Source organism: Amborella trichopoda, chromosome 11 (assembly GCF_054954075.1).
Source record: "Amborella trichopoda isolate Santa Cruz 75 chromosome 11, AtrichopodaSantaCruz75HAP2 v2.0, whole genome shotgun sequence".
Lineage (NCBI taxonomy): Eukaryota > Viridiplantae > Streptophyta > Magnoliopsida > Amborellales > Amborellaceae > Amborella > Amborella trichopoda.
The window spans coordinates 23,192,391-23,203,214 of NC_142346.1; the positions used below are offsets into that span (position 1 = coordinate 23,192,391).

Sequence of the window (10,824 nt, forward strand, 5' to 3'; positions counted from 1 at the left end):
TTCTCAAGTTAACATGCCTTTAAAGAACACTCAAATGTTTCATGGCCAAGGTACCATTGGGGCGTGGAACCTTGTTCATGTTAACAAGTCTCACAATGAACTATTTCATAAGTTTTCATGAATAACAAGATCATTTACATAGTTGAAACAGTCATATGATATTGAGAAGCACGAATCCAAAATTTCAACCTCCCATCAACCTATACATTGCATTTTCATTCTATCATCCTACCCACCATGGATGCTTAAGAGTTAAACCCACTTACTTTGCCTCTCACGGTGCTCTTGACCTCCCCTCACGGCCTTCAATGGCTTTCCTTAATTTCAAGCAAAGGCTTTTCAAAGACACTGCATCAGCAGAGGGTTCACGCTTGAGCTCGAGGGAGAGAAAGTGAGAGTCGTGAAGTTGAGAGGAGGGAGGCAGCGGCAAGAAGGGAGGGAAGGGCTACGTGCACGGTTCTGACAGGCACGGCGCTGTCACATACGGCACTGACAAGTGCGGCGCTGGCAACGGTCACATCTTCCTTTTCACACGCGGTGTCAACTCTTTTCTGCCTTCACATGCGGCGATAGTATCTTACATGCGTGGCTATAGCCCCTTACACACGAGACGATAATCCCTTACGTGCGGGCCGATAGCCCCTTACGCACGCGGCGATTGTCTCTTACGCGCGCGGCGATAGTCCCTTACGCGCACGGCGATAGTCCCTTACGCACGCGGCGATAGTCCTTTACGTGCGCGGCAATAGTCCCTTACGCACGCGGCGATAGTCCCTTACTTGGCGCCGGGCGCGTGCCTCCTCTACCGCACACACGGCGCTGCCCCTCTACTGACTCTATCATCATGCGCGCCCCATGAATGGGGACAAATTTTTTGGGGTCCATACATAGATTCAAAGGATTATGTTTTACTTTCATTCTTCCCCATTGTTCATACCCTTTTGCTGGCATCGGGTTTCATTGCTTGTGAACTCTGATTGAAGCACCTGTTCATCCATTGGTCAGATGATCCAAACATCTGCTCTATAAAAAGTGAGAGTTGGTGCATTATGAGTTCTGTTTGCTACTGTCTTCATAGTTATGGCTGCAGCAAGCTTTTCGACTGTCGATGACCGTGCATGGTGTTTCTTTTGACTAGAACGGCCTTCATCGCCATGGATGTGGGTATGCATATCTCCCTTCCCATTTTGTTGTTTATGCATGGGCACACATTTGTGTGCTTTTTTTTTTCATGTATTGATGTAGCTCGATAAGAGGGTTCGGTGAGTTGGAAGTTTTCTCTCAGAAATTAGTTCAATTGTCTCTAGAGATGAGGACTCAACTGAGTCTATTATGATATGCTGTCCTATAATCTGTACCTCATGCTTATGGTACTTTTACTGTTTTACCAAACATTAGAATAGTTAAGAGCTCATTTATTTGTACAACTACTTTAGCATGGACATTGCCATCTTTCATTTTTGTTGGCCTACATTACAGCTAAATGATGCATTTTCTTGTCTTTCCAAGCATATCATGACTCTTTCAGATTTATCGCGAAAATCAGTAAGGTGTTTTCTCATGTTATTGTCTATGAACCTAAAATCTGAAATTTAACAGGAAACTAGAAGGGCTGCTCAGCACCTATAGTAGTGGCTTTGGGTTTCCTATGTAGAAGATTTATAGTTTGACTGTAATTTTTTCTTAGCTTATGTCATCAATACTCACTTAGTTGTAGTAGTGTGTGAATCTTTACTAACCTTAAGAGTTTGAAACTAATGTTATCAGACTTGCTGCACTTGGGCGGAATCGGCTGATGTCTTCGGCTTCAGTCCGTAAACTGTAATGAAGTGAATCCAATCCCTATATTTTGAATATATTAGAGAACTTTAAAATATCGTCTATTTATTGAAATATCACAAATATGCCCGATAAGATCTAAAATTTGGAACATATACCTGGATATGTTGATATGGGGAAGGCTAAAAAAAGGCAAAGGGTAAGCCCAAAAGGACATAGTTGAAATTAGTGAGAAAAGATACAGGGAATTATAACCCCACTAAGGGTATGACCATTAATAGAGCAGAATGGTGGACCCGGATTAGTGTAGCCGACTCCAATTAGTTGGGAAAAAGGTTTGACGATGATGATGATATGTTAATATTCTAAATAAATGCCTACTTAGATGTTAGTTTATAATATTTTATTTAAATAATAGATAATTATATAGATATGTATCCATGAAGAAGTACATGGAAAGACTTGCCTGGAATCAACTGAAGGGCCAAAGCACTTCCTTTCCCAACCAAAACGAAGAGCTCCCCAGAGTGAATCTAACAACATTGATTGAAATTATCATAAAGCAACTATATGGTTTATTGCTTTGTCTCTTCCAAGACATTCAATATCGTTTATTACTTTTTTCTACAATTTTTTGAAGTTTTCTGTTTCCTTCATTGTTATGGATTTTTTCTATTTTTTGTTGCTTTGCCCGACATTCCCCGAATATGGGCCCAAGGCATAAAGTTTACTCACTAAGACTCTTGCCCAGTCTGGCGTGAGTCTGGCTGTCAAAACTTGGATCTATACATATATGCCGATGTGACGTCCTTGCGAAAAAGTGTGTTATTGATTACTTAATATGGAGATGGTGAATACCACCACTAGAAAAAAAATGCTTTCTTCATTGAGAGATTTTTAATTTTTCAAAGTTTGAACATGTTGGGTTAGCTAGTTGTCAACGCTAAATGCGTTGGCAAGGGAGTGTCTGAGCATGTTTATAAATACACTTTATTTGGCATCTTTAATGCATACCACATGATACATGGCTGATGCCAAGATATATGTAAAAATCCATATGACTTCATTTTGAGTAGTATGGCACATGTATTCCGATTCATTGCAGGTTGATCGACCTCATCTTTCCTATTGTCACTTTGTCCTGCATTAACCAGTTATTGATTTACTCTTGACAGGTTTGTCTCCAACAAGTGGTTTGGCACTATAGTCTTCAGTGGGGTTCTGTTGGGAAGATTGGCTTTCGAAGGCAGTAAAGTTTTTGGAATCTGGATAACGGAATCAAGTAGATTTACTTTGCATATGGTATTGTTGCAAAATGGAGGAATAGTCATGGTAACTGGTTTTATGCGACTGCCGGAAGACCGTCATACCCAACTTCAATCGATTTCTATTTTCTTTTGTCGTCACAATGAATAGAATACATCAATTTTACTGTGGCATTGTTTTCAGGTGCTAATAGTCAAAAGTTGCATGGGCTGGATGGATGGTACTTTTTAAGCCTTTTGGAACTGTAAGATTGCCAATCAGTTGCCACCGTATTACATGATACTTGTACATGGTTGAGTTCAGGTATCCTCTTTGTTGACTTTGTTTTGTTTGATGTTGGTTCTTTGCAGCCAAAGATTACCCAGGAGGTGCTTTAAAAGGGGAAAGGACACGTAACTGAATATGAACTTCAGTCTCATGGGAATTGATGGAGATGAACTTGTAACTAAACATAAGATATCCCTGCAATCTCTGGGAAGGAATATTAAGATGATTTTTTGGGGTTACTATCGACGTATTTAAAGAGGTTCTTGAAAATGCAGTTACATAATCTGAACTTATTCTGTTCGCTATTTATTATTTGGAAGGAACAGAAATCGTGGGAATTGCATGTGCTTTCAATCATGTTATTTCTGAAGGTTTTCTTAACTATTGTAGGAGATATAATTTCAGAAAAGAAGTTTCGCGGACAAAATTATCGGGAAGAAAATTTTGCTTTTGGCCTGAAACTCTTTATTGGGTGTTTATACGTTGGAATTAGTTTCGTAGTCTTGATTGTCCAGGCTATGATACAGTTCACTATGAATTATCTATAGCACTTGGGATTCCTGAAAACAAGGAAATGACCGTGCCTTAGTTGATTCATTAAATCATGGACTTTAACTTGGAATGTTAATTAATTACCTAAGGAACTTTTAGAGCTAAGTTCTAGTATCACTTTTTGTTTGATATAAGTTACTGCTTTAATACTTCTAACTCGTACTGGTATGGCAGCGCAAGTGGTAACGTTATTATTTAGTCCATTCGTTATTCCAGAAGAAAACATTATTGAAGCACACTCGTATCTATAATATATCGACTATCTATTATGTAGGAGGAAGAAGTGCCAAGTGTATATTTTGTTTTCCAATTTGTCATTTAAATTTGGGTGAGGTTTATATCGAGCCGAGGCTCTAAACAATCAATTTAGAGCCCACCTTCAAATAGTGTCGAGAAATATGGCTTTCAATACTGGAAAGTTTTGTGATAGTCTTAAATTATAATTCATCTTTAGTTATAAAATTTAAAGCTTCAAAAATAGTGTAGATCGAACAAATCTATGAAAAGTTGAAAATATTAAAAATTGACGGTTGAAAAATGTACTACAAGATGCACTATTTCCAAAACTTGAAATTCATTTGTTTTCTCATGTCCATGTAGATGTCGAGATGATCAATTTCATGATACTTCGGCATCAAAACAACATATTCTAGTGAAAGTTTTGAGGTAGGCACTAATTTGATTGTTTAAAGCCTAAGCTCTATATACACTTGTCCCAAAGATAAAGGGTAGGAATATAAAAGTAGAAAATATCTTGGACCACTAATGTCCTCGTTAAATTTGGAATGTTTCCTCAAATAGCGGGTAAAATTTATCCACAAGGGTCTTCTTGGAATTTAAGAAGAAAACTGGACATTTTGAGACCCAAAGGAGCTCAAATATGACTATGGCTCGGCTCATTTGTAAACCCGGGTTGAGCCGATGATGGTGGCACCAGCCATGACATTCGTGCAAAAATGACAAGTGCTGGCAGATGACGGGCTCAGGTCTCTCTCTAGGGTGGCGACCGGTGGTAATAATGCCGGTTGCCCCAAGCCATTGGTATTACTATCGGCACCATCTCTCTCTTTTGGGGCTTGGTCGCAAATGCCAATGACCCCATGCCCTCTTCTCTTTCCCTCTATTTTGGACTGGCAGCCCTCTTCTCTTTCCCTCTATTTTGGGCTGGCAGTAAATGCTGCCAGCCCCTGGCCCTCTACTCTTCTCCCTCTCTTTCAGGCTGGTGGTAAATGCTGACCGTGCCTGGCGTGTCATCTCTCATTCTCTTTCTCTTCGTCGGGCTGGCAATAAACACTGCCAGTGCCGACCCTTTTCTCTCGCTCTTTCAAACTCTCACTCTCTCATGAGCCCTCACTCTTTCATGAGCTCTCACCCACCATCCTCATAAATTTAAACCATCTCCATTATCACTCTTTCCTCATTTGGCGCGGCCCCCATTTCACCCGTCCTTCCCAATTTTGTGCTTCTACTCGCCCATTGTGCATCATTTCTCGCAATCACGTCTCCTAGTTATTGGTCCTCTTGCTTATGCATCAGCTTTGAACGCTTTGGGGCACAATCACGACAGCCAAAGGAGATTCTGCTCTTTCCTCGAAAAACATCTCATTACAATCCCCTTTTTTCTCATGTTCTCTTCTCATGATTCTGAAAATCAAGCAAAAGATGTATTAGAAGCCCCCATCAAAATTCATTTATGAGCCTGCCCAAGAGTCATTCCCTTAATAGGCTCTTCTGAAACCCAATCCTCGGAAACAAGTCCTTAAAACCATTGGTGCTCGTGTATTCAAGATGAGTGAGAGGATCTGTCCAAGACCGGTTATTTTGAGAATCTAGAAAGTATACCTATCTAAGGCTCCCAAAATAAACGAGTCTTGTTTAATGCAAATGCGTAACATTTGGGTTTTTGGTGGGTCTAACTAATGTAATTTGGGACCAAACATGACCCACCCATAACCGCTAACCAATTGATATGGACATAGAGAAATATGGACCATTAGATGCAAAACCTTCCATATGTGGTAAGGGGATAAGCTCCCATGCTTATAAACGGGGCTCACTCCCCAAACACAAAGTCATTGCCCATCTCTCTAGTTATCCACAAGCTTTACAGGAAAAAAAAAAAATTCTTTTTAATCTTTCCTTTTCTATCATTTTTCAATCGAATTATTTTTATAATTATTTTTCGACACTAGTATCAGAGCGTGGTTCATTTCTTTGTGAGGCTCTATCAAACTTACAGGATTCACTCAATTTCTCTCTCTACCCGAAGTCCATAAGGGGGCACGCTATTGCCACATGCAGTTTTACACAAGCAATAGTGTTTCTCTCTCTACCCTTCATACCAAAGCTTTTATTTTGTCTTCTTGATTTATGCAAGCAATATTGTTTCTCTCTCTACCCTTCATACCAAATCTTTATTTTGTCTTTATATACTTTTGTCATCTCCTTAATTGAAACTGGAAAATATTGTTTCTCTCTCTACCCTCTAAAGCTTTTATTTTGTCTTTATATAGTTTTTTATCCTCTTATTTTGTCTTTATGTGTGCTCTTTCTTCCCCTAGGGCCTATTTGATAACTGGAAGCAAGTTCATGAACTGTAAATTGGAAGTTCCTGAATAACTATACATTAGTAGTTCCTGGTTTCGGTGTTTGATAATACCCCTGGGAAGTTGGGAAGTTAAGAAGTTCCTGGTTTCTGTGTTTGATAACCTCTTGAGAACTTAAGAAGTTCATGGTTTCTATGTTTGATAACCTCCTGAGAAGTTAAAGAAGAACTGGGTATCAGTATTGTATTAGCTTTAAGTAATAGGCAAGATGTAAATGTTAAAATTGATACCTAGATATTATTTATTTTTTATTAATTTGTAGAATATTATGTTTTGGAATACAACATCAATTGAAAGCAGAGTACAATATTATTTTTCTGTAATAACTTGAGCACTACTTACATTCACCACTGATGCATCCATATCCCAACCTAAAAAATGTACGTCATTCACAATTCAAAAATATTTGTCATTCACAAGTGATACACATAACATTTGTGTGTTCTCTCTCTCTCTCTTAAGATTATAATGGCACACAACATTTATATGTTATCTACTAAGGCATTTGTGATGCATGTCAAGCAACATTCACAATTCATGCATCCATATATAACCATGTACAAAACCAGCCCATTCAACATAGCCTGTAATAGTTTAAACATACATAATTGAAAATGCAAGCAGTAAGAAATCAGCTAACACACATACAAAATGCAAGCAGTAAGAAATCAGCCCCCATTCAACCATTACCAGTAATAACTTGAGCACTACTTACATTCACCATTGATGCATCTATATCCCAACCTAAAAAATATTCAACAATAATACAACATTGTTGTTTGTCCCTTGAAACTTTTGTGTGTTCTCTCTCTCTCTCTAATATTATAATGGCATACAACATTTGTGTGTTATCTCTTAAAACATTTGTGATGCATGTCAAGCAACATTCACAATTCATGCATCCATATATAATGTACAAAACCAACCCATTCAACAACAACCTGTAATAGTTTAAACATACATAATTGAAAATGCAATTGCATGAACACAACATTTCAATAATAACCTATAATAGTTTAAACATACAAAATTGAAAATGCAAATAGTAAGCAATCAGCCCATTCAACAATAACCTGTAATAACTTGAGCACTACTTACATTCACGAGTAAAAATCTGCTATCCTATTCAAATATGCAATTTGAGGAAGTACTTGTGAATTGCCTTACAACCTTGGCAAGTGTCTTGTAATATCACAAGACTCAACTGAGTCAAGCCTCTTTTTATTGGTTAATCGCTAGATTCAACCAAATGGATCCTGTATGACTCAGCTCAGGAACCTACCAAGCCAAGCTGAGTCACTGATCCGAGGTAAGGAATTTTTAAAGCCTTGTTGATAAATACAACTAAAAAGGAAGGTATCTAACAACCAAATTCAAAGTGGTCCAAGTGTTTACATTCCATTTTCATCCTGAATAATTTTCCAAGCAATAAGCTCTTTTATCAATTTGTTTGTTGTCACTGCATCTTGCTAAAATGCAAGCAATCCATTTTATTTAGCATCATGGGTTCGCCACAAAACAAAATAGAGGCCCTCAAAAACGACAATAGTATAGAAGATAATATTCCATATTATTACCTTCATCTAACCTACACCTTGAGCAACTATGAGAAACCATGTGACTATGCTGCTGTATAATAACAATCAAAGAACAAAGATGAATGGACTTTTTTTCATGTAGATAGGTAACTGAAGATGCAATAGAATGAACACAAAATTCGACGAGGACTCAAAATTTGTGGCCACAAAATAATTGAAAATGCAATAGAACGAACATATCTTGTTTGCATAAAAAGATATAAACAAACCCACATTATGAATGGCCAAGAAAATAGCCAAATTTTAAAGACCAAACAGACTTTCTATCAATTTTGACAAAATAATCAAATGGACAAGAAAATACCCACACATCCCAAGTAGCTCAAGGAAGCCCTCTCAATGATGCAATCACAATCAATAAAATCAATCACCCTGTAGGCAAACATCCCAAATATAATTGAAGAAAATAGCCAGACAGCCCGGGTCGATATGTATATGAATAATTATACATATGAAGTATGATGCAATCACAATCAATAAAAATAATACAAATGAAGCATGATACGTATAAAGTATGATGCAATCGATTTTGCTATTTTCACATAATAAATGGGAGAAAGTGCATGTCTTACATTCAATTCCACTTAAGCACAATTCGTATATTCAATTCCACTTAAGTTGTGTTTTTGTTGTCTCTAAGATGAAATGAGAGTCAATGGATTCATAAGAGGTAGCAAAAATGCTGATGATAGAGAGATGCAGAGATCACAATAATAATCTCAAGAAGCTCAATATAGAATTACATAAAAGTTATATGCCAGAGTTCAAAACTTAACTGACAATGAGTGGAAACCCATGTATACAATACAAACAAACAAAAATTTAACTTTAAAATTAGCTAGAAATTACACACAAATTGCCTGAATGAATTACTCAAGAGAATTCCTTAATCCAACACAAATCATTGAGAATAAACTCAACAAAATAAAACCAAGAATAAACTCAACCAAAAAAATACTCTAATCCAAGGACTCGCTGTTTGCATCTTCTTACTCAATAGTAGAGAAGTCATTGAGAATAAACTCAAAAAAATAAAACCAAGAATAAACTCAACCAAAAAAATACTCTAATCCAAGGAATGAAATTGACAAATAATTTATCCCACAAAACTAAACAAAAGGAGAACAAATTTCAACCCCACCACTCATTTTGAAGCACAGAGTCCACCCATAGCAATTCTACATAACAATAGCAATAATTAGCAACAAAAATTGTGGAACAAATGTTTACGTGCGAATCTGCGCCGATGTCTGATGTGACATCAACTCTGTCTAGAATTTCTGTTTTGGGGGAGGGGATGGTCTACAACAAAATAACCATAGCAGAAATTTCAAAAAAAAAAAAAGTGCAGAAGAAAAGATGAGCACTAATGATGAATAAATCATGGATAAACTGAATAAAATATTTATGGACAGAGAACAAAATATTAATTCAGACACAGAAATATGCAATAAAACACAAATAAACTTCACAGTTCAGATCAACGAGGTCACCAACTATTAGCAGATCATGAAAAACCAGAATTAGATCGCACCAAAACATCATCGAATTCCACCACAAAACGCATTAAAAAAAAAAGAATTGCACCACAAAAGATGCAAATAATCCACGAAATACGAAATAATCACAACATAGTGAAAAAAAAACCAATTTAACATTCCATTCACGTCAAAAAGACCAATAATGAAGAAAAAAAATAAGAAACTAGACAACAAACCTAAGAATGATTCTTCAGTTAAATGAGTAAAATAAACCAACTTGACCGTGTTAGAGTTGGGTATCGATATTCCGTATAATCACTTTAATAAAAAAACCCTATTATATTTGGGTATTCTCTATAGAAAACAAACTTAACAACAAAACCCTGTAAAATTCTAGAGAGAGACCAATGAAACCTTCAACCACAATGTCGAGAGATAGACCAATATTATCTCAAAGTTCTAGAGAGAGACTCAAATCCAACTTAAGATTCAATGATATCTAGTGACAACACATAATGGGGCTCAGAAAAGCCTCTCAGAAATTCTAGAGAGAGAAACAAAGAGACCAAGACCAAGAGAGAGAGAGAAAGATAGAAGAGCGTACCTGGTATCCTCTATATAGAGCTAGGGTCCTGGATGGCCAGAGCGACAAGAGGTGAGGAGGAAAGAAGTTGCAGGGTTGAGCTTCGGTGGGCCGAGCGAGGTTGAGAAACTTAAGGCCTGCGGCGAAGAGAGGGACTGCTACGAAGAAAGGGATGGCTCAGCTGCGAAGAAAGGGATGGCTCAGGGCAAGGGCAAACTGTCGTGGGTGAAGTTTTATAGAAACTTCCCACTACAAGTTCCGACCTTTTGGTCGGAACGCTTTTTAACACATAAAGTGAACAGTAGAGGGGAACATGAACAGTAAAGTGAAGTTTTCCATTTAACTTCCATTTTTTTATCATACGCCAAACATGAACAGTAAAGTGAAGTTCCAAGTTTCCGGAATACACTTCCTGTTATCAAACACGCACCTAAATAGCAACACTTTTGTCCATGCTCTACACTTTTTTTTTTAACTTTTATTGCCTCCCTCTCTCTCTTTTGAGAATCTTCTTGGGTGGGATATCTGTTTGCATCCTGAGTCAAATGCTAATCCACTGCTCTCTAGACATGTGAAAGCCCTATCGACCCAAAGTTTTATTTTCGCTGAACATTTCCGTAGTAAAAGCTGATTCTTTCACACAGCCAAGCTCACGATGTAGGGCTTCGATTATTTGTGTAGCAAAAAGACTT

General features: G+C 37.5%; 2 long non-coding RNA genes across 2 annotated transcripts; one reads left to right on the plus strand and one right to left on the minus strand.

The window, feature by feature from the left end:
* Positions 1-3,201: 3,201 nt before the first annotated feature.
* LOC148779800 (uncharacterized) lies at positions 3,202-3,754 on the plus strand. Its single transcript, XR_016044665.1, has 2 exons — positions 3,202-3,289; positions 3,396-3,754. It is a non-coding gene; the product is annotated as an uncharacterized LOC148779800 (long non-coding RNA).
* An 864-nt stretch (positions 3,755-4,618) lies between these two features.
* Positions 4,619-10,334, minus strand: LOC110008322 (uncharacterized). Its single transcript, XR_002283114.2, has 2 exons — positions 10,154-10,334; positions 4,619-5,508 (listed from the first exon to the last, which is right to left on the minus strand). It is a non-coding gene; the product is annotated as an uncharacterized LOC110008322 (long non-coding RNA).
* Positions 10,335-10,824: the final 490 nt, after the last annotated feature.